Genomic DNA, 25,494 nt, shown 5'->3' on the forward strand with positions numbered 1-25,494 from the left:
AAAGGGAGAGAGCATATGCACTTTAGCACTGTTAGCAGTGGTAAAGTGCGCAGAGTCTAAGAGCCAGCAAAAACAGAGTCCAAAAAGTGGAGGGAGGCAGGCAAGAAGTTAGGGGTGACCACCCTAAAGCATGTCAGGTCTAACAGCTGTGAACACAATATTGTCTCTAATACAAACAAAATGTCGTACCTGTAATAAGTGTCTCATCTAAAACAAGATCTATATCAGCACCACTATGGAGTCAGAATTAGTGGATTACGGGTAGATTACCGATTTTGCACATAAGATCGTTGTGGGCCTTCTTGCCTAGGCAAAAGGGCAGCATATAGCCAGCCAGCACAGCAGGTTAGCAGTCCTTCAGCATTAGTCCAGCAGAGTGGGAGGCCTTCCAGCTGCACTGCAGTTTCTCTTCCTGGCAGAGTCCACAGGTCCAGAAGTGTATGGAAGAGTTGGGTCTAAAGGTCCAACATTTATACCTGGTGCTCACTTTGAAGTGGAAGAAGCGCCTTTGGAGAGATCTTCAAATTGGGGGTGGGCCTCCAAAAGGGGGCCTTAACCTATCCAGGGGCGGGGCGCCAGGCTTTGGCCAAAAGAAGCATGATGCTGATTAGTGTTTTGTTTTAAGATGAAAAAATGAGCAGCACTAATGGGCCATCACTAACATCTTATGTCATTTATAGCTGGCTGGGAGCATGTGTCGAAAGGGAAGGGACTGAAATATTCCTCAACCAAACCCATGCCATTTGCCATAATCATACTGTGGATACTTATACATGTTAGGAAAGCCTTGCGAACTAGAATAGTATGTTTGGCAATCAAGTATTAGATTAAATTTTTAAAAGAAGTAACATAATTTAACTGTAATGTTTAAATATGTCTAGACATTTTTAACAGTGACAATTTAATCCAATAATTGTGAAAAATTCTGGGAGCCCCAATTATGTTTTTTGCACAAAGGTGGGCATGGCATTAAAACTTTTGAAGACCACTGTTCTAGAGTTTTCACCCCCCTTCCTTCCTCTCATGTCTCCAGCCTGTCCAGGGTCACAAAAGACTAGTGACAGACCCTTTGTGAGAGTGCTCAGGCAGAGCTTTTGTGAGGTTCATGTGTTGTAGAGGACAGCTCCTCCCCCCCTCGATAATCCTGAGTGGCACATCCTGACAGCACCTAGCCAAAACCTATCTTACCTTTGTCTCACTGTCTGGGAGCAATACACAAAGACAAATTGCTAGCTACAACTAGTTATGTGATCCAGGATCAAACTGCAGGTACTAAGTGGCTAGGGCAAGAAAATGCCAACTTTCTAAAAGTGGTAATTTCAGACTTGTGATTGAAAATTCAACATTACCATTAAAGAGGGCTTTTAATTACAATTCTTTAGACACCAAACATGAACTGTCTACATGCTCCCAATTGGAAGTTACAGCTTGTTGGACCTGGCCCTTTTACAGGGTCATTCCCCAGACTTTTTGCTTTTTGCCTCCATATTTTTCGGACCTTTGTTGGCTGACGTTTTGACTCTGAGCACTTTTTCACTGCTAACCAGTGCTAAAGTGCATGTGCTCTCCCTTACAAAATTGGTATGATTGGATTATACCTAATTGGCATATTTAATTTACCTATAAGTCCTTTGTAAAGTGGTATCCCTACACCTAGGGCCTGTAAATTAAATGCTACTAGTGGGCCTGCAGCGCTGCTTGTGCCACCCACTGAAGAAGCCTGTCAAACATATCTAAGGCCTGCTAGCACAGAGCCTGTGTGCGCAGTTTCCTGCCACAGAGACCTGGCATCTAAATTTACTTGCCAGGCCAAGAACTCCCCTTTTTACTACATGTAAGTCACTCCTAAGGTACGCCCTAGCTAGCCCTTTGGGCAGGGTGCCATGTATGTAGAAGGAAGGACATGTGCCATGCTGCGTGGCCTGTCCTGGTAGTGACAAACAGCTCAACTTGGTGTCTCACTGCTGTGAGTGCTGCCTCCTCATAGGATTGCATTGGAAATGCCCTGCCTTATGTGTAAGGGGTATTGTCTGATTTATGAGGGGTGGCGTAGGCATGTTTGGTATGGTTGTGATAGTGGTGAGAAATGCTGCTTACTGGTGGAGGTGTATTTTTTATTACTATCACAGAAATGCCACTTCTAGAAAGTGTGCATTTATCTGTGCTTATGACTTTGGGGTTTCACAGCTTGTCTCCAATCCACGTCTAGGCAGACTGACAGTTGGGGCTTTGTGCATACTTCTCAGACAGCCTGAACAGAGGGAGGGTGGAGGTGACACAGAGGCGCATCTACATATTGTAAAGCCTTCCTGGGCTGAGAGAAGAAAGAGGCGGGGCACACCTGCATTTGTAAAGGCTGTGCCCTGGCCTCACACAATAGGGTCATTAACCCCCCACTGATGATTGGAGCCTGTGCTGAAAGGAGAGAGGGGGCACTCCCAGAACCAGTTGTAACTGGCTGGAACCTCCTCTCCCTACCATTGTAAAACACACTGTAACCCTACTATAAGTACAGGGGAATTTTCCCCACAATTTGAACATTCTTGGAACTTGAAACTGGACACAGAACCCTGATGAATGGACTCACCAGGAAACCACCTTAGACTGCTGCTGCTGTGCTGACCTGTGACCTGCCTGGTCACTAGGAGGAACTGCCACCATCTGCACCCCTTGTGCTGGCCTGTAGCTGGGACCACCAGCCCTGTGCTCCTTCTTGTCTGGCTTGCTCCCAGGGGCAGGGTGCTATGGCCCCTGATCCCTGCAACCACTCTCTACAACTGTGAGCGAAGCTCTTTCCAAAAGGCGCTCTCTCTATTGCTGAGGAAAAAATCACCGCCTCAGCCCAGGCTGCAGATTTGGCCTTAGCGCTGTGAAAAGCGATTTATTTGGAGCCCTAAAATCACCACCGCAGCCGGGCTTTTGGAACTCTCTTTAGCGCGAGGTCCGCGCTCATCTCAGTGCCCCCGGGGCACAAGGAAAACCCAACCGGAGCAAGCATGCTCCTGTCGGTGCTCCCGGGGCACGGTCCGCCCCAAGGCGCGCCCCCGGGGCACCAGCTGCCTCCGATCCTTCTAAGATCACTGCAACCGCCCGGGAACACCACAGACCACTCGTGCACCACATCGGGTGCGGGCGAGTGCCTTCTCGGGCCCCCAGAGGGGTCTGAGTTCTGGAAAAACCACGTTGCAGGACGCGGTGAGGGAGCAGGAAGCACCTCCTTCCCCGGTCCCTGCGATAGGAGCGGAACCCTCCTCTTTTTCAACCGGGCCAGTCTTTTATTGTGAACAGGAGACCTCAACAGAGGTCCCCCCCTCCTTCTAGCCTCCATAATTGCTTGTCGGGCCCCGCCCAGCCCCCACCCTGCGGACAGGGTGTGAGGAGGCAGGCCCCACCAAGATCGTAGGCCCCCAGAGGGGCCCGGTCACTGCGAGGAGAGGGTGCTGACCGCCCCTCTCCCCCAAAAGCACCACGTGGCCCCCGTTTTGCACACAGGAGCACCGGGGGCCCTCTAGGTTCATCTTCTAGGCACTGGGAGTGCCTCTACTACGGAAACCAGGTACTTTTTGGATGTTTTAGATTTCCTACCTGTTTCCTGTCCATACATATATGTGCTAATGTTCCCTTTTATGGGCATGTCTAGCTGATATGTATTTATATGACTTGTGAGATATTCTCTAATGTTCCTTTTATGGGTATTTAGGAATTGTTCATGACAAGTGCATATAACTGTTATTGTAATTCCTGACTACTGCCTATGTTGCAGGATCCTGAGTACTTACGTGTTCTAATGTGACAACTGCGTATTCTTGCAGAGTATTAGTAACTTGTGTAACATTCTGACAACTGCTAATGTAGCAGGGTATTACTTATGTGTAATGTTGGTCTAATTATGTTTTGTGCAATACAGATTATTTTTACATAGCTCAGTGTTGTGTTTACTTTGTGGTGTACATTTTGCGTCACGTGTGTTGTGCAAAAGCTTTACACATTGCCTCTGAGATAGGCCTGACTGCTCGTGCCAAGCTACCAAGGGGGTGAGCAGGGGTTATCTTAGAAGTGTAGCTCCCTTGCCCTGACGAGAGTGGGTAGGTTCTGCCTGGCTGAGGTGCATACCCTAGCCAACCCGAAACCCCATTTCTAATACAGCTTATTAAATGTAATGCTTCCAATTGGAAGTTACAGCTTGTTAAACATAACAAGGTAACTTCAAAGTTATCTTATGGAAGTGGCAGAGATTGCAGTAGTAAAAAATTAATTTAGATGTGTTTCACTACCAGGACATGTGAGACTTAAAGGTATGTCCTACCTTTTTAAAAACACTGCACCGTGCACTCTGGGCTGTTCAGGTGGTACCCTAGGGGTAACTTATGTAGATTAAAAAGAAAGGTTTGGGCCTTGCAAGAGCTTTATTTTTCCAGGTTGAAATGGTAGTTGAAAACTACACACGCAGGCTGAAATGGCAGGCATGAGACATGTTTAGAGAGCCTCTTAAGTAGATGGCACAATCAGTGCTGTGGGCCCAATATTAGAATTTAATTTGCAGGCTTGAGCACATGTGGTTCCACTTTACTAGAGGCTTACAAGTAAATTAAATAGGGCAGTTGGGTGTCAGTCAATTCCAACATGTTTAAGGAAAGAACACAAGCGCTTTAGCTTCGGGTAGCAGTGGTAAAGTGTGCAGAGTTCTAAAGCCAGCAAAAAATGAAGCCAGCACAACAGGAGGGTTGAAGGCTAACTACGTAGGGGAGCACCATGCCAGGACTAACACCATACAGTTCTCCTCCAGTATGTCTGCTTACGTCCCTACCACAAAAGTAGTCAGCTCCACCGTCTTCAGCATAGTAACCCCACCCCACATTGCTGGGGCATTGCATTTCTGAGTCAGCTGCATCTGTCATTGCTGTTGGGCCCCTTTTCCTCCCTAGGATGCCTCAGCATCTTTGAACGATCTGCTCATCTTGTTTTCCTAAGACTCTTTGTTATTATTGACATATTTCTTCATGCTAACTAGTGTCTTTCCATCTACCCATCATCCAGCAATTGTCATTCTCAGTGCTTCAAGTGCAATCTGTAGGAGCTCTTTGCTCTGCATGGTTCTAGCTAGACAGCACAGCTATCTGCTGACCTATTGTTACCACAACAATTCTTTAAAATAATTGTAGAGTGGACTTTGTATTCATCCAGTGGAAGATTGCTTTCTCACCCCATGCTGTAGGTTGTTTGAAATATCATTCCAGCTTCTCAGAGGTGCTTCAATTTGAACGGATGAGGGAGTATTTTACATCTGAAAACTACCCTCAATAATCACACCGTTTGACGCATTCTTTTTTGTGTATGCGTTCTTTACAAACCTTAAAACCCTTTCACAACTACTTTTCCTCCAACACTGGGAAATATGTATTTCTAGGTTAATTGTAATAATATTATGTATGCAAGCCTATGATTATATGCTTTAGCACATTCAAGCCAGATATGTTTAATATACCAGTGCTTGTTAGTATTGATGTCGTCTTTCTTATCTTTGTTCCTATTGTTTTTTCTTTAACTTCCTTGCCTTGAGGGACTCTTCTATCATAGCTTTGACCTTGCAAGATGATTTCCCAGCTTTTACTATGGAAAGAAACATATCATCACACTAGCCTGCCACTAGTTCACTTGGGTACTCCAGTACTGACAAGTACAAAATATCTGTAAACTTAGAATGCTTGACCAAGAAGTATAAACAATATCTCAAATGCACTGTCCCATTTGCTTTTGGAATTTTAACCCTGGTAAACACTTGTTGAGTACTGAAGCACTTTTCACTTTCTTATGGTTAAACGGCCTAGATCTATTATTGACCAGTCTATCACTCCAAAGCTGTGAGGTACCACAGGGGTGATACATTACTCTACAGTTCTACTTTGTTGTTCCTGTGATGGTGCATGCTTCTTTTATGAGAGGACAGTAAGATTCATAGTCGGAAATGGCTGACTTGTAATTTAATACAAATACTCACAAGTACTTATGTTTCTACTGCATCATGCCCGTTCATCTGATTCAATGCAAACGTGTTTATGTATTGAGTAGGAGTTTCAGAAAACACCAGGATTTTCATTTATTTTACTTCGGGATGCTATGACTGATATATTTTAGAGATCTTAAGCCAGATCTAGGACAACGGAGGTTAGGGTTCACTGCTCGGGAAGGTGTTAACTTAAGAGCAGGTTTGACAAAGTCATCTTTTTGACATTCCATGACATGCTGTTGGTTTATCTCCACCCCAAGGCCAGGGGTCAGTGCATACCATGGTTTGGCACCGCAGACAACTAACAATCTCCTTCCATAGCGTAGCCTCTTGAGGAATAGCTGATTGCCCAGATGTGCCATCTCCTGGTCCCCTTCCTCACTAAGCTTTGTGGCTGGTGGATTTGTAACTAAACAGGTAGCCAGTGAAGTACTGTGTTCATGTTGATCCTTATGATAATAGCCAAACATGGAGCCACATTTGCAAGGTCCTTGTTCCTCCTTGTACCACACTGGCATCATTTGTTTATGCAAATGTGGTGTTAAGGAAGCCATTTCTCCACGCCATATTTACAAAGTGGCGCAATGCTAGCATTGCGCCACTTTGTAACTCATTGTGCCACATTATACCTGTACCTGGTATAATGCATGCAAGGGGGCATTCCCACGCAAGGAGGCCACAAAAAATGGTGCAGTCAAATCTGCAAAATTTCACAGCGAAATTTTTTCTGTCATTTTTAATGCCTGCTTTGCTGCACTAGCGCCATAATTTGTGGCGCTAATCCTGCAAGCGCCACAATTGCGTCATAATGTATGACACTAACATGGAAACGAGTGCCTTGGTGCACCGTATTGTAAATACAGTGGAACCATGGTGTTGTCAGGTGGTGCAGCGGCGGCGCAAGAAATGTGGCCCATCAGGACCGATGCACCATTTTCTTGTAGATCTGGCCCATGGTATGCTGTCTGGCAGGAGGGCTTAAACAGTACATCAGAGCTAGGTGTGTGGAGGCTCATCCTAGCATTTGCCACGAGTGTAGCATTCACTCTAAATGAAAAACAACAAACAGTGATGCATAAAATAATGGAGTCGTCTTTACTGAAGATATTAGAGGTTAAATTAGACATACCGATGCATTTATCAATTAGAAAATGTATACACATATTTATGTATAAAATTAAGCTGAAGAGTGTAAATGGGTTCATCATGGAATGAATTTAACGTAAATTGTTGATAAAGTTGGAAGATTACCAAAGTCCACCCTGCCCCAAGAGCACAGACAGCGGGAGCTCGGTTAGGAGAGAACCCCAAGGGCCAGGCCAGAGACAGCAGCGGCAGTGACAATTCTGTACACTGCGCATGCATGCGAGAGAACGAGGCCTGCGGGACCACACGCAGCATCTGCACCCTCAGTGGGAAAGAGGGATGGGCAGATGCATCCCTCAGCTGCATATTACAATTCTAAAAAAATGAGTGTTTTGCTTCTATTTCTTAGTAGATACGAAATAAATCAGAAACCACATTATTGTGTGAGATAGATACAAGCCCTATGTGAATCATACCTCATGCTACATGCCGGTGTAATTGTGGTATACGTGTACGAATGAATGCAGTAACTTCTGTCGCACTTGTGCACCACGAAAAGCCCACCTACATTCATTTGAGCAGGTTTAATTTATTTAAATGTACTTACATCACCAGGGCATTTTGTTGGGCGTCATTCAATTGAGCAGTAGAGCTGTACAGCTACAGGATACTTCCAACAATTAACTAATAAAAGTTGCAAAAGGAATATTGCTAAAATAAATTGGCTACCGCGCATGTGAGTAGCGTAAATCAAAAATGTATACGAAATGAGAAAATATAGGATTGTTAATTTTAATTTGATGTAACAACATTCAAGTGTAGAGCTTCAGCCTCTCAAACTTTAAACGGACATGGCGACAAGTTACGCAAAATATTTTCTACCCGGACCTGTCTCCTCATTGCGTTAAGAATCAGATTACCTCTTGTAAGTAAGAAATCCTGATTATTAGAATTTCCATGCAGATATTCAGTTGTTCTTGAGAAAATGTCTGCCTATTGAATACAATTTTATTCATGACTATGTCAAGATTGAGGCAGGAAAATGAGATGATAGTGCTGTTTTGGGAAAGGGGCAGGTATCTCACAAACTCAACATTTTTTGTATGCTCACAGATGTTTTTGCAAGGCGTTTTCCACCCCGGAAACAAACGAAAGGTTTCTCCTCTACAAAAGACAATAGCTAGTGCTTTTTCATGGCGAGAAAGTGAAAGGGATCATTGCTTTATTAACCGGTGGCGATGAAGGAGAAGAATTGGTCCACGGCAAAAATATTTCCCTATGAAAAGAAAATTGGATTTTAAAAACTGGACCACCAGCTGACCACGCTTAGCCTAAACCAAAGCATTGTCAAATGTGAATGGCGCTTACATGGATTGGAAATTCACCACTGGAAGGTGCAAGCCACAAATCAGTGAGTTGTAGACTTCAGTGGATAAACCTTTCCGATTTTGTGAATTCCAAATTAAAAATGAATCTAGAACAAATGTGTAATTATGTAGACATTCCCAGATATGCTTTCACTTTTGTGCATGGCTGGATAATTTCAGTACGCGTCTGCTTGACCCATACCACGTTCACAAATGAACCAAAGATGCGATGCCAAAGAAAATCCAGTGCAGGTTTCTCTTCAAGCGACCTGAAGGTGAACGCATCTTTTTCCCTGCCCTACCCCTCTTCCCTCCAAACACACGGGTCCCTCACAGAGCTCGGGATACTATTAAGGGATTGATCGGACTGGCGGGGAGGAGAGATTGGCCTAGACATACACAACACCCATATAGTGGTGGTCGTGACAAATGGGCCAATGGGAATAAACATATTAACGAGCTATGTAACCACCACAGATGTGGTTGCTATACATTCATTTTCATCTAGGGCCCTCCCTTTTGAGGAGTTCACAATAAAGTGAAAAAGTCACAGTTTAGGCTCATTTCTCTGCCCCTGAAGTAACAATTTAATCGAGACAGGCGCAATCCGGGATTATTTCTCTGCTTCTGCAGGAAGGGAGCAATTGAGACAATTGTATATTTTCTGACCACTCCTAAAAAGGAATCCCTGAATGTTTCATTCGGTAGTTGGTACATTCACATTTTTGGTCGCACCTGATAATCACAAAGAAATGTTGCTAAATTTTTACCAACTACAAAGGTCCCTCGACTTACATTTAGAGCGATTTGACCCTCTAAACTAGAGATTAGTTAAAAGTAAAAAAAAGATGCTTATGCAACAATGGCTGCTTTGAGTAAGTGGCTTTCCAATCACGGGGATGTTCACTGTTTTCAGAAGTGTTTTTCTCTCTTTTGTTTTTACTTGTACTTTGTCATGTTTTATAGGGTAAATTTCCAAATGATAACAATAGCTTAGTTTTTGCAATGTCCCTCCAGTCAAAAGGTACACGTTTCTAATTCATCTTTTTGCTCCCGATGCTGAGTAAGTATTTGACAGTGTTGGTGTATAAAATAATAGGTCTCTTTGATGTTTGATCTTAATACATATATATATATTTACGGCTCTTTCTGTAGCTAGATTAAATACATTAGTACTGCCTCAAGATGTAAAACCTTTACAAATGATAAAATAGTTAACATATATGTGAATGTGTTTGCTTCAGAAACATTGTGCTTGTTTAGATGGATTCACCACGGTTTTCATTTAACTCCCCTGATTTTTAGGACTGGCACAGCAAAAGATAACTTAAAGTTGAAATCTTGGGATGCTGTTACTGTTTCAACACTCCCTTTATTAAGAGCCAGTGCTGAATGTAGCAGCTATTTTGGAATGCTAACACAGTCATGGAGCTACCAAGTGGGGGCCTGCAGGAGCCACAAAGCCTGGGATCTGCCACAGCATAATATTTATTTTTGGTAGTGACAGTAAACAGTGAGAAAGTTTAGCCACTAGTACTGATAAAGTTGAGCCACTAGTAGGCAAGCAACAATAGAGGGAATAGTTGGAGGGTTATTTGATGGGTAAGAGGCTTAGAAGCAGCTGCGCATGCACATCACAGCTTGACTCTTTCCACTGCTCAAACTCATGTCCACACTTGAGATCATGATGGCATCCATGGCGGTGTGAATGAAGCATTCTTTGTTTCTCATCACACCGGCTTACCACTAGTGCACTTGGGTACTCTGTCATTGCCAGGAACAATATATCTGTAGACTTGAAATGCTTGACCAAGATGTGTAAACTATCTCAAATTCCCTCTCCCAAATGCTTTAGGAATTATAACCTTGGTAAGCACTGGTTGAGTACTGAAGCAGTTTCCCCTTTCTTATGTTTAAACGGCCTAGATCTATCATTGACCAGTCTATCACTCCAAAGCTTGGAGGAACCACAGGGGTGATACATTAGTCTATAGCTTCTACTTTGTTGTTCTTCTAATGGTGCATGATTCTTTGATGAGAACACAGTAAGATTCTTGGTGAGAAATTGCTGACTTGTAATGGCTGACAGCCAAACTGTATACCATTGTCGATAGCAACACCACATAAAAAAACAGTGACAACATACTCTTGGAGCTATCATCCCACATCCATATCGCCTGCACTCAACACCAGTTATGTTTGAGTTTGCTAAAGTGTTTCTTTTGCGACCGAGTTCCCATTGCTCCCCCTCAACCATAGCCTGTCTAATACTTATACACAAAGAAGGGCAATGAGATATAATGTACAGAATCTACAATAAAGTGTAAGGCCAAGTAAGTGAATGAAGGTAAGAAGTTGGTCAGGGGCATGTATGGAGAGAATGTGCAGACTGACTGGTGCCCGACGATCAGGGATCACACACTGACTTTTCCCTTTCTTTGCTTACACACCTTGTGGTCAATCTCCCTTAAATTCGATACCAAAATAGAGTCTTGTCCAGTTTCAGGTACTGATGGTTTTCTGTGAAGACCCTCAGTGTCCACCTTCTAATATAAGGCCTACTGCTACACAGAGGGGGTAAGAGCCTCTGCACTGGTCTCACGTGAGCAGATGTGCACACACATGTCAAGCTTAGAAAGGAAGCGTGTCTTATTCAGCCTGGCATTTGTCACAGGTAGTCTGTCGCAGATGGGACCCTAACTAAATTAGATACAGTCCCCTTTCTTATGGCCTAAAGTGCAAGTCTGAAGTGTCTCACTGCTTTTACAATTTCTGTGAAAACTGCTGAAAATTCTACTTTTGGATTGGCTTAAAATAGATAAGTAATTACTGTGAATTGTCCATGTTCATAAGAGTACTGAGTGGAAATAAAATATTCTTTTGGTCATAATTGTTCCCCTTCATGCTATTTGTTTTTAACCAGAGTCAGCCCTAATGAGACTCAAGTTTTGATCTACCCGGCGAGGCCAGTAGATGGCAATCTGGCAGTTCAAAGGCCTCTGCTAGACAACAGGCCAGTTTGGATGGGATTAGCCTCTTTCTGCTAGGCGGGAGATACATCTGCATGGGATGATTAGCTGACCCTACTGACACTTCTCACAGGAACAAACGTGGAACAGAGATAACTCTGCCTCTCACAGGAGGGCTTTCCTTTGATGTACTGGATAGAAAGAACCAGACGTGTAGTGTCAGTCAGGGACAGAGCTGACCACAGCTTGATCCTGGCATCTTGAAAAATCACAGGATGCTGTGCATGGGGGGCGAGCTAGTCAAAGGGGTGTTATAAGGAAATGGCTGTCAGGGATGATGTGGCTTCTTTGGATTTGCCAGAGACACCAACCTTCCAAGACACTCTAGTTCCACTTTCAAGTCGCTGCACAAGGGAGGGAAGTTGAGATAAAGGTGAACCACGGAACGAGAGACTATCATGCTGATAAACCCCAGCTTGGACCAAACACTACGCTTGTTTACTCCGGACTCTGTAAACTCAGTATCTAGGGCTCATGACATTGAGCTTCCCCATTCCCTGGACAGTAGTGGGTGGACTTGCTGGGAACCCAAATGTAGGGGCTTCCTTTGGACTTCTGTGGACTAGTTCTGGAGGGAGGTGCCTTGGGAAACATACGCCAGACTGCTGCACTCCTGCATAGCACAAATGGGATTGTAGTATGACGAGTGTAGGCAGGCTGTGTAGTAGGCTCTAAGAGCCACAGAGTGCTGCAGCTGGAAGGCTCCAGTCAATTGAGCTATTAGGAGGTAGGGAGGTAAGCCAAGATCTGAAGCTTTTCCTCAGTTCACAAGAGCAATTTAAAATAAGCTGCATAACGAGATTAGCAAACATTTGGAGACTGGGAGTCTGGAAGGGCACACTCCTGGTGGGTACAACACTTCTCCAGGAAAATGAAACTTCTGTGTCAGAAGGCCCAAAACGGCAAAATATAGGGGGTTATTCTAACTTTGGAGGAGGTGTTAATCCGTCCCAAAAGTGACGGAAAAGTGACGGATTTACCACCAGCCGTATTACTAGTCCATTATATCCTATGGAACTCGTGATACGGCTGGTGGTATATCCGTCACCTTACCGTCACTTTTGGGACGGATTAACACTCCTCCAAAGTTAGAATAACCCCCATAGTTCCCTTTGTTCTGGTCATGCTCTGTCCAGCTTGTCCCAAAGTCTTCAAGGTAAAGAAAATACTTACTTCTTTCCCAGCTCTGTTGCATGGATTTCAGAATTTGTTACATTAATTAGAAGTAACTGCCAGAAGCTCTTCAGGCTGGTGATGTAGTGGCCTGCTACAAGTGGCCCTGTGAGCAGGGAAAGTTTCCAGCCCAAAGCACAAAGAGGCATTGCCGCACACCTATTCCCACACTAGAAGCAGGACCATGTAGAAACTGCTGTGGAAGGCAAGAGGAAAAGAAGAAGCTGTCTCTCCATATGTAACAGATGTATATGTGCCAGCCATGTGGTAAGATGGCCTGACCATGCAGGCTTGGACTCCTCCACAGATTTTTTTAAAAAAATAAGTGCAACGGTGCTCCTCAAGTGGGATGCGTTACCTACTCCCCCCTAAAAAAAGGAAACACACTAATGGGTGCTTTTGTAAAGAAAAAGGATAAAAATGAGCATCAGCTGCATCAAAGGGAGGTCCACATGGATTAAGGCACAACACCAAAGCCTCTGCAATGGACAAAGAATTTGCATCTTTGTTGTAGTGGTGCCCCACAAGCATAATTTGTCAAATTCTTGCCCCTTTTTTTTTTGTAATCTTAAGAAATGTATATGAATTCAAGATCTGATGATATGTGATGGAAAGTGTTAAGGAAAAAAATATATATAATATTATGAAATTTTAGCTCTGATTGCAAGTTTTTGTATTGTGTGTTTTATGAATTGTATTTAATCAGTCAAATATATGATGTAATTATACATTCATTGTATTTAGATATTCCTGCACAGTCTGAAATGTAGAGCCCCATAAGAACTTGGCACCGCCAGGAGAGCATGCTGTGTGGGAGCTGGCCAGGGAGTGCCAGCCCCCCCCACACACACACACTCACACTGGTGCTTACTACCAGTAATTTCAGTACATTTTAAATCTATCCTCCCTATTCTACCTAAGCTGGACAACAGTGCTCCTGGGAGAAATTTCAGCTGTTTTCAAGTACACAAGGACTAAGGTATTTTTCCTACAGGCCCTGGATTAAATGGACTATGTTAATACTAGGCAACCTTGGTCAACGTAGAAGTAAGAATCTGTGAGAAACTGAATTATTTGTTGAAGTGGATGGTAGTCATATTCAGGTAATAATGGCACTATTTTTAACAAGCCCCAGTATAGTCTTAATAATTTAAACCTGAGCTTAACTCTTGGTAGCTGTAGCACAGACCAAACAGGCTCAACCTTGGAGCAATGTGTAAAGCATTTATCAACACCAAAACAGTTTAAAAATATAAACTACATCACAATAAAACACTCACTATCCTGAATAAAAATTGTATAAATTGCAATCTTCAAATACACACTAAAACAGCAAAAATCTGATGTGAGAAATGGTTGATATGATTTTCTAAGTTTTAGATGTTTCTAGTGCCAAAACATGCCAGCCGCAGTTATCTAGTCATAAAACACCAGGTCAAAGGCAAAAGTTTAGGCTGACTGTAATGAAGCGGGTCGAGTACAGATGCCAGATTCAGTAAAATGGAAAGTTCTACCTTCTGACAGTCTCTGGAAAGGAAGTAACAGAACCTGAGTGGGGCAAGGCAGCAAACTGGATGAGATAGGTTCTACAAAGCCAGATAGCCATCCAATGGATTTCTGGTGAAACTATCCAATCTTGTCAGGAAAGCTCCAAGAGGGAGAAATTAGAATTTCATGCGCAAGGAAGGTCCCTCGCTTGCCGGATACTTTTGGCGCATTTGTCCGGTGAAGATTTCTACCTTTTGACTTAGAAACCTTTTTAGATGTTAGTATCCTTTTAGCGATGCAAACTAACACGTTGAGTCACAGCCGTTGGTGGCTGAGGCTCATCAGCAGCCGGTGGTAGCACCTTGTTCTTTTGAAGGTGCAGTATTTCTTCTGTCTTCCTCAGGTGCAGTAGTGTTCTGAAAAAGTTATTCAGGAGTTCCACTTTTATGCCTGGCACTGGCTTGGGGGTGGAAGAAACTTCAGACCCGATAGGGAAAAAGCTCCAAGGAGAACTCTTTCCACATTGACATAATTTCATTAGAGATTGACCCCAAACCATTCCACAGTGCCCTCCTCTGTAAAAACTCTACATGGCACAATCTTAGTTCCTTTGGCCAGAGCCCTGGGAACCCCAGGCAGACCTCGGCAATGGTGTGTCTAGTGAAATGAGAAACTCTGCCGCAAACCAGTTCTGGAACAGGTTTTCCCCACCACTGGAATTGGCGTCACTCTGACTACTTGTACAGTGGCAGGAAAAGTGTGAGTTACATCTGCCTGTGACAGGGGATGCCTTGTGAAGCTTATACAATTGGTGGGCTCATGCCCGAAGGCGATTGTGCAGGGTAGTGGTCACCAAATAAGGGTTTTTTCCTTCCAATGGGCTACCAGGTGGGGGACTGACTTTGAAAAGGCTACTAGGGGCTTTAGGCAGGAAAATGGCAATTTTCGAAAAGTGGCATTTTCAAAAAGTAAAATCTGATTTGCCCATCAGACTGGATTTTAAAATTATAATAATCTGAGCCCTTCATAATTTACTAAAAATATGCCTTATAGGGTGCTTTTCTGTGGTCATTTTTCACTGAGGCAAGCCTGGTTTTCTACCTTAGGGACCTGACATCTAAATTTATTTGCCAGGCCCAGAACTCCTCTTTTACTACATGTAAGTCACCCCTAAGTTAGGCCCTAGCTAGCCCTCTGGCCAGGATGCTATGTGTATAGAAGGCAGGACATGTGCCTGGTTGAGTGACCTGTCCTGGTAGTGACAAAAAGCCTATTTGGTTTCTCACTGCTGTGAGTGCTGCCTTCTCATAGGATTGCATTGGAAATGCCCTGCCTTATGTGTAGGGGTGATTTTCTGATTCATGAGGGGTAGCATAGGCATGTTTGGTATGGTTGTAATGGTAGTGAGAAATGCTGCTTACTGGTGTAAGTGGACTTTCTATTACTATCACAAAAATGCCACTTCTAGAAAGTAAGCATTTCTCTGTGCTTATGACTCTGGTATTTTGCAGCTTGACTCCAATCCACATCTGGGCAGAGTAACAGTTGACATTTAGGTATACTTTTCAGACAGCCTGTACACAGGGAGGGTGGCGGTGTCACAGAGGTGCATCTGCATACTGAATAGTCTTTCTGAGCTGAGAGAAAATAGAGGTGGGGCGCACCTGTATTTGTAAAGGCTGTGCCCTGGCCTCACAGAAAACAGACGTTCACCCCAACTGATGTTTGGAGCCTGTGCTGGAGGAGAGCAGGGGACCTCCCAGAACCAGTTGGAACTGGTTGGAACCTCCTCTCCCCTTCTTTGTTAACACACTGTAAAACTGAGTATAATTACAGGGGAGTTTTCCCCACAATTTGGTGACATTTTGGAAATAGACACAATGTTGCTGGAGGGACTCACCAGGAACTGCCATGGACTGCTGCTGCTTTGCTGACCTGTGACCTGCTTGGTCATGTGGAGGAACTGCCAACTGCCTGCATTCACCTTGTGCTGGCCTGCTGCTGGGCCCTGCCGCCCTGTGCTCCTTTAGTTTACTGTTGTCCCAAGGCGCTAGGTGTGGCCCCTGACCCCTGCCATCATCGGAAACATTGCCTAGAAAGCGCTTCTGCTTCAGCGCTCCGTTTAACTATATTTTAGCGCTATGAGAGCATTTCTGGTGTGGTGCCGTTGCGCTTGCAACTGCGTGTTTTGATGTCCCAAGAAATCACTGCCGTGACCCGGGCTGTTTTCTGAAAGCGCGAGTGATGCGCTGACCCTGGGACCCCCGAGGCACCATCAGTTGAGGAAAAGGAGTGAGCTCACTCCTACCGTGCCCCTGGGACGAAGAGCACTCAAGCAGGCACCCACTCGGGTGCCTGCTGTCTGTTACGTCCGGGCGGGCCACAGCCTATTGCTGGAAGTCAGGCGGGGGAAGGAAGCCTCATCGGAGGCTCCCCCGCCCCACCGGAGCCCCTCCCCTTGCTGCTGTTGTGGATGGGAAGGGGGAAGAAAGCCTCATCGGAGGCTCCCCGTGCCCCAAAAGGAGGCCCCGATGAATCTGCCGGAGGCACCCCGCACCACAAGGTCCCACATCTGTGGCCCAAGTTATTTTTGCTGGCTTTGCCCCCCCCCCCTGGAGGCCCAGTTGCGGCTCCAATGGCCTCCAGGTATTGTGGGCCCCTGGTGGGGCCCGTTTGGAGGGGGCTGGAAGTGCCTTATCAAGAAAAACAGGTACTTTTAAAAGACATACATAGTTCTTATGTTCCTGGTATGGACATTAAGGACATATATGTTAACCTGCTTATGTTATGATGTGCTACATATATGTGCAGATGTTCCTTTTATGGGCATGACATGCTGATATGTCTTTTTGACTTGCCATATGTTTCATAATGATCCTGATATGGGCGTTATGATATTGCTATGACAAGTGCATATCTAGTAATGTGATTCCTGACCACTACTTATGTTGCAGAATAATAAGTAACCTGTGTGTTATGTGTGACAACTGCTAGGTCTGCAGAGTAACTATTGTGTAACATTCTGACAACTGCTTGGGTAGCGGGATATTGCTGACATGTTGTGTTTTGTCTGATAATTGCGTTGTATACAATACAGTTTATTTTCATATAACTTGGTGTTGTGTTTTCTTTGTGGTGGGGATAGTGCTTCATGTTTGTTGTGTGTGTTGTGAAAATGCTTTACACATTGCCTCTGGGATATGCCTGACTGCTCGTGCCAAGCTACAAGGGGGAGAACAGAGGTTATCTTGGAGATGCAACTCCCTTGCCCTGAGTAGAGTGGGTGGGTTCTGTCTGACTTAGGTGCATACCCTAGCCAACCAGAAACCCAATTTCTAACACAGTGACACAATTGTCCAGCAGCATTATGTAGCAACACATAAAACATGTAATTGTACATGCAGTACTTAACACAATAGGAACTAATATATTAACTAAAATCTTAAAGAACGTGGTCCAGATGCCTTCCTAATCACTAGCAGGCACATTTAGGCCCATATTTATACTTTTTTGCTCTGCATTAGTGTAATTTTTTGACGCAAAAGTGGCACAAACTTACAAAATACAATTGTATTTTGTAAGTTTGCGTAAAAAATGACACTAATGCTGTGCAAAAAAGTATAAAAATGGGCCTTAGTATCAGATATTTTCCTGCATGCTTGTGGAAGTTGAATAAATGGTCACCAGATGGACTACTTATGATTCCCAGTAAAAGTAATCTGAATGATACCACTAATAGGAGTGCTCTTGTACCCACTTCCACACACACTTTTGTATAGTATCAGAGTAATTGTAAGCAAGTAGAATCAGCAGTCATTTTCCTTTATAAAAGGCAGCATTACACAGTTTGTTGTGGCATGTGTGTTCTTGGAATTAAGGATGACAGTGTTTATAGTTTTATGTGTTCTGTGTTCTGTGGAGATTACACAAATGCATTAATAGATGTCTTTAACGTAGTAACACATGCAAAACAGGCAGGCACAAATTATATTTGCATGCTGCAAGAAATCATAATGTTTGTGGTTCCTTCAAGTTTCTGCCTGTTTTGCGGCTTGCCAGTAGTAGAGTGCTTCTGCTTTCCTGCTGGACACACAAGCTGACCATTGAATTTACCTAAATGACTTGTTTAACTTTGCAGTAAGACAATGGTAGACAGCAAAGAAAATGCACCAACGGCATCAACGTTAGATGCCATATGTAGGCTGCAGTATACATTTACACTAACCACATATATGACAAATGATATGGCAGCCGTGAGCACCACTATATTCTGGTAGGGCTGTAGTTTACTAATACTGCAGTGACCCAAAGTGTGCTTTGTCCGCCCATAGGAATAGATGTTTAATATATTAAAAAGTGGCTAACTACAAGTTCTCAAGGTGTCTAAATGCCAAAGGTTAGCTTGATTCTCCATGATTAGTTATAATTAAAATCATTAAATTATATCTGTGCTTTGGAATATGATTACAAAATCCATATTTTCTAATATGTTTTAAAATTTTGATTAAATGGTCAAATCAGAGGTTTGATAAGTTTTGCGAAAAGTGATTTTATAAACCTGAACTTTGTGCTGCCTGAGCCAAAACTAGCTTAAACTGGTATTGCAAATCAGTTTATCACCAGAGGCCCTACACACATTCCTAGCAGGATGACCTTGTTATCAACAAAAGGCCAACTAACAGGAGTTAGCCATCTGGAAAGTGCTTAGGAATGCTCAGCATAATAAATGATGGCCTTTAAACTCTCTCATTTGATTTGAAGATGCTAAATGGGCTGACATGATCTGCTTCCAAAGCGCTCTTGAACTTTTATTCTGGGGTCCTTGGTCCTGCTGGGGCAGGTGGGTGGTGAGGGGCTCATCAAAATAGGGGAGTGCTTCAAGGAAGGCCAGATCTCCTTATGATGGGGGAAGAAGTTAGTCATTTTGGAGTCAGGACTTGTGGGAATTTTTACAGGAAAGCAAAGATGGAAGTATTCCAGGACTCCTGTGTCCTGATGCTACTCTAAGGGCATGAATACGAGTTTGGCTGTCGGAAAACCAGACTGCCAGACCCGTGGTGAGGAGACCACCACGGAGCTTGCAGTCTCCCCACTGACTCCATTACGAATCTTCCACTGGGCTGACTGGTGGAAATCAAGGATTCCGCCGGTCAGCCCAGTGGAAAACATGCAGCAGTATTGGACTTAGCTCCACATGGAGCTGAGTCCCATGCCGTGACACAGGGGCCCACCCTGTAGACAGTGCACATTCTGACGATGCTCGGGATGGGGGCCCCTACAATGCCCACGACAATATTGTGGTGTTAGAAATGGGGCCTTTTGTTGGCAGTCAGGTTACCCCCTGTCCAAGCAAGGACCCTCACTCTAGTCAGGGTAAGTCATACACAATCCAAATTATCCTGTGCCCACCCTCTGGTAGCTTGACACTGAGCAGTTAGGCTTAACTTAGAAAGCAACGTGTAAAGTATTTGTGCAATAAATCATACCATAATACAATATAGACCAAAAAAATACACACCACAGTGTTTAGAAAAATATATAATATTTATCTGGATAAACCCTGGTTAAAACAATCAAAGATGCAATAAGTAAATGTTGTGATATCACTGAAAAGTGATGTAAAGTGTCTTAGGTCTTTTAAAAGCTAACAAAGTCTCTTTCAAGCACAAAGTACCTGGTTTGCGTGAAAAATCACTGCAAAGAACTGCAGAGGAGGAGAAGCATGGAAACAAAGGGGGTGTGCGTCTATTTCTCAGGCCGCACATGGCGATGCGTCGTTTAGTTTCCACGCAGGGACAGCTGTGCGTCGATTTCCAGCACTCGGTCATGGATCCTCTTCAGGTTGCGGGGTTTTCAGATGCCCCGGGGATGGTGCGTGGATTTCCTGCGCTGGCAGGACAAAGTCACAGGAGCTGCGTTGTCTAATTTTCTACCGCATGGCAGGCGCTGCATCGATTCCACTCTGAAAGTCGGGATGCGTTGTTCTGGGTCAGCTGTGTGTCAATCCAGTGGGCCGTGCATCGAAGTTCCGGTCGCTACGCAGGCGATGCATCGATCTTCTCGTTGCAAAGCTACGCAGCGTCGTTCCGGTTCAGCGAGCAGTGAAATTTTCACTGCGGTGCAGGCTGGGCGTCATTTCTGGCAGGCTGGGCATCAAATTTCGCTGCACAAGGAGTCCTTCTTGAAGAGATGAAGTCTTTTTGGTCCTGAGACTTCAGGGAACAGGAGGCAAGCTCTATCCAAGCCTTTATAGAGCACTTCTTCACTTCAGCCAGAGAGCATCAAGACAGCAGGGAAACAGTAAGGCAGCAGTCCTTCACAGAAAGCAGTCAGGTGAGTCCTTTGGGCAGCCATGCACGTTCTGGTTACCAGTTTCTTCTCCAGGAAGTGTCTTTAAGGTAGAGTGTCTACCTCAGAAGTGTCTGAGTTGGTAGGGGCAGAGGCCCTTTTTATATACCCAAATGTGCCTTTGAAGTGGGGGAGACTTCAAAGAGTGGCTTAGAAGTGCACCAGGTCCCCTTTCAGTTCAATCCTGTCTGCCAGGGTCCCAATAGGGTGTGTGGCAGACCTTTGTGTGAGAGCACGCCCTCCACCCTCCCAGCCCAGGAAGACCCATTCAGAAAGCAGATGTATGCAAGTGAGGCCGAGTATCCTGTGTTTGGGGTGTGTCTGAGTGAATGCACAAGGAGCTGTCAACTAAACCCACCTAGACGTGGATTGTAAGGCACAGAAAGAATTAATTGCAGAGAAAGGCTCACTTTCCAAAAGTGGCATTTCTAAAATAGTAATATTAAATCTAACTTCACCAGTCAGCAGGATTTTGTATCACCATTCTGGCCATACTAAATATGAACTTCCTACTCCTTTTAGATCCACAGCTACCACTCAAACAATGTATGAGGGGAGCCCCAATGTTATCCTATGAAGGGAACAGGCCTCACAGCAGTGTAAAAATGAATTTAGGAGTTTTACACTATCAGGACATGTAAATTACATAGGTACATGTCCTTCCCTTTACCTACACAGCACCATATCCTATGGGGTACCTAGGGCATACCTTTGGGGTATTTATATGTAGAAAAGGGGGAGTTTTAGGTTTGGTAAGTAGTTTTAAATGCCAAGTCGAATTGGCAGTGAAACTGCACACACAGGCCTTGCAATGGCAGGCCTGAGACAAGGTTTACAGGGCTATTTAAGTGGGTGGCACAATCAGTGCTGCAGGCCCACTAGTTGCATTTAATCTACAGGCCCTGGGCTCACATATTGCTTTCTACTAGGGACTTACAGGTAAATTTAATAGTCCAATGGGGTAAGATCCAATATTACCATGTTTAAAGGGAGAGAGCATATGCACTTTACCACTGCTGGTTAGCAGTGGTAAAGTGTGCAGAGTCTAAAAACAGTATCCAAAAAGTGGAGGAAGGCAGGCAAAAAGTTAGGGGTGACCATCCTAAGGCAGTAAGGTCTAACAGGTGGGCAGTGCAACTGCCCCTCTGTGGCCCCGTGCACTTGTTCTTCACTAGCCTTAACCGCCATGAATAGGTTGACGGGGAACATGGTTGTAATCAGCATGGTGGTGCTGACTTCAGCGCCGCCGTGGCTGATTATAACCATGACCACTGTCATTCTGTTGTGATCAGAGATACTGGAAGAGACAGAGGTCTTTTGGCGGCACCGACTGCCAATCTTGTAATTTGGTGGCCCGACCTTCACCGGGAGTCTGGGGGTCTTCAGACCGCCAGACTTGTAATCGGGCCCATAGTCTAGAACAACTCTCTAATCGTCAGTTTGCCTGCACCAGTATAATGAAGACTAGCGGACCGATTTAGAGTTTGGAAGATGCGGTTTTACTCCATTGCGCTGATGGAACTGCCAAATTCTGAGAAGTTCACTCGCCCACCGGACATCCCTAGCATTGGCAGGAACCACTGCCACTGCAGTTACTTTCAGTGAATTCTAAGTTTGATGGACGGCTCCATCAACATGACGAAGGTACACTGCAAACTTACTATTTGATTTAAAAAAAAAACTATTTTCCAAACCAAAACCCAAAGTAGGATTTTGTTTTGGAAAATAAAACAATGTCACTCCATGCCATGGGAGTTTTCTCCCATATCTAGGGGGGCATTTTGCAGTTTTTACTGGCCCTTACCACCAGGTTTTGCCTGGCGGTAATAGAAAGTGAAAACTGACCATATGTTCGCCTACCGCAAATCATGTGGAAGGATACATGCCCAAACCTCCGATGGCCTTGCTCTGTTGGGCAGTTGGAGGTGTGTGTTGGCAGCAGAGATGTAATAATCTATAATGACGGTTGAATGAAGATCTGCTCATCTCTAAATGAGAGGGCGGAACTTCAGTTTGGCGGAGTGGGCATTCTGTCACGTTGCAATGTAGTACCCTCTCTTCCATAATCCAAATGGGCCCCTAAGTGAAAAAGTCAAATCTTTGACCAGTGCAAGTTGCCTTTTGTATTCACCCTCACTTCATTGCAGTCAGCCAGTAGTTATGCCTAGGTCTCAGTCAACCATGAACTGAGGATGTAAATTGGTGCTTTACTTTTTCTAGTTGCTTTTTGCTGTGAAACAATTTTTGAAAATTATGTTTCTGATTCCTCCTTAACCTAATGTAATCATGTTGGTGCCCTTTTGCTTTCTACATTATTTTAAATTGATTGGAGAAATCTATTGGGTTTTTTCCTGACTTGGAAACTGTTAGTTTTGCTTGAACTTAACACACATTTCTCTGGAGAATTGCCTGCTTCCTGCGTCACAGCTACCCGAGATTGACTAATTTCACTGAGACTTGTGTTGAGACCTAACCAAGCTAGTAAGGGTTCCCTCTTCCCAAATTGATTACCTACTTTCTGACACATACATTAACACATTATGGTCGGACCTATTGCCTTATCAGAACAGCACAACTAACTGAGATGTGTATTCCGATGACAGTACAAGTACTTTAAACCTGTCTGTGGATGATTAGTCACGTATAAAGGACACAATATGCTATTTCTAAAATCCTGGATAATATTAACAAATACGGAATAATGACAGCTGGGACTGAGAAAATACAGAATGTTTGGGGAATATTTGCATAGTATAAATCTGTACGCAGTTGAGATGGTGGATATAGGTGCCCCTGAGCATGGATGAATAAAAACAAGGGGTGGTCAGTACACCACATTTTTATGACTTTGGCCTCTTTTAGATTATTGCAGACTGACACCGGCCCTCCACATTAGCAGTGGTCTTTGATCTCTGTCAGAGGACTGGCCATAATACCTAGAGATCTCTGCCAGACAGACTGATATCTCACGTAAGTCTATGGAATAACTAGCAACAACTCCATTGAAGTCACTTACGATGTGCCAGGCAAGCACCATATCTGATGGACCCCACTCTGAAAAGTTTTTTTTCTTTTCTGAACACAAGCTCCGAAAGCAGAAGTTTGTTATGAGAAAGCAACAAATAAATGGTCCTGGCACACAGAAAGCGTACTCCCAGCACATGGGGCAAGTGACAGTCACCCCATCCTCCGTAGAAGGAGACAACCAAAACTCTCCTCATCCTCTTGTGATGGATGCACCATCAGATCAAATGTCTACACTGGTGGACCTACTGCTAAAGTTCCACCATTGTGAAGTCAGCGTTACATCAGCCTTCATATACAGTGAGGGAATTGGAATTTGGTGGGTAACAAGTACACTGATTTACAGTAGCTGTCCTGCTCCTCCGATTTTAAAGGTTCCTCTTAGAAATTTGTTTTGTAAAGCACGTTCGGACTATTGCAAGATAGTGTGGCTCTCAGATGACACTAAACATATATCGTACTTAAGACTGCATTGAACTCTTTCAACGTACATTTCACCACATCTTTTACTATCGAAATGTTTTTCTTTGATGGATAACAATATTGTTGTAATAAATTATAAACACAGACCCCATACCTCAGTAATTAAATAATAGCTCAAAAAACTCTGGCATTCTGTCTGGATCAATGAAACCTATACAGAATTTCACCAGTTATAAATATGAAATTCAGATATTAGATGTTCAAAAATAAAAACGTGCACTTTCTCACTTTATGGCTTTAAACAATCCTTCTAAGAAAGCAATCATGTACCTAAACTTTCAGAAGGGAGGCTGGCTTTCAAAAAGTGACAAGATTTTTAGCAGAGTGAATGCTGCCTCTCTTGGTCTGTTTTCATTATTCTTATACTCTCACCTGTTAGCGTGTCAAATCTTAATAAGTAAAATAGCAAGGGGGCGCGAATAGGTCGATGAACCTTTTGACTCTCAATTAAGATGTTCCCACCATAAATCCAGTACAAGCAGATCAATATTTAATCAATAAAATCAATGATTATAAATAGCATTAGTAATCAATGGAGTCAGTAATTGTCACACACCATGACCTTTCAGTCACAATAACCACACCTTTAGTACAAGTTAGAATATTTATTTCCCTACATTAACAATGCTAATGTCATGTAAAATAATCTTAAATCAAATAATACACATACAGAAACATCACTGCCTGTCCATAGCAGCGAAAGAAGCGTAATCGAATCAAACCTTGAGCAACTTCACATTCTAAAGTTACAGTGCAATTTGATTAACAAGAACTTTTGCAAAAACGATATCACATACATTTATTTTCACAAAAGAAAAGACATCAACAGTTACTCCATATATTGAACTTCATTAGTGAGGAATCCTTATCTAACACCAGATTAGCATTAGCATGTTGGGCCTCATGCAAAATAATTTAGTAAACACAAGTTTGGAAAACATCTAACTATGGCTCTATTAAAATGGTACCTAGAAAGGAAAAGCAAATTGTCTTAAACACATCAGTAATAATATACTTCTCCTCAAATGGATCAGCAAGCTAAGATGGTCTTCTTCGTCAGGACATCAGTTCAGTCACCAAGGTAACAGGATTCAGAATCAAAGATCAGAAAATGCAAAGGCCTTCATTACAACTCTGGCGGTTGGTGTTAAAGCGGTGGTAATACCGCCAACTGGCCGGCAGTAACAAAAAATGGGATCACGACCACGGTGGAAACAGCCTGCACAAACAGCCACTTTAACATTCCGACTGCCAAAGCGGTAGCAACAAACACCGAGGCGGTAAACGCCAACAGACAGGCGGAAGTTAATGTACTGCCCACCCCTTCACAACCCGCCCATTCGCCAGCTTTTCCGGGGCGGTACCAACGCCATCAAAAGCCCGGTGGAAACAGTACCCAGAAGGGGAACCACTCACCTTTCGACACTCAACGAAGAACCAGAATGCCACGGAGCCGGAGCTGCAGCTCCTCCCCATGCTGGTCTATCTC

General features: G+C 43.9%; 1 protein-coding gene across 2 annotated transcripts in view; it reads left to right on the forward strand.

Moving 5' to 3' along the window:
• The window catches only part of NECAB1 (N-terminal EF-hand calcium binding protein 1), a 1,270,485-nt gene that overhangs the window by 795,099 nt on the left and 449,892 nt on the right, over positions 1–25,494 (forward strand). The gene's annotated exons all lie outside the window — the stretch shown is intronic.

This window comes from Pleurodeles waltl, chromosome 2_2 (genome assembly GCF_031143425.1).
Source record: "Pleurodeles waltl isolate 20211129_DDA chromosome 2_2, aPleWal1.hap1.20221129, whole genome shotgun sequence".
Classification (NCBI taxonomy): Eukaryota; Metazoa; Chordata; class Amphibia; order Caudata; family Salamandridae; genus Pleurodeles; species Pleurodeles waltl.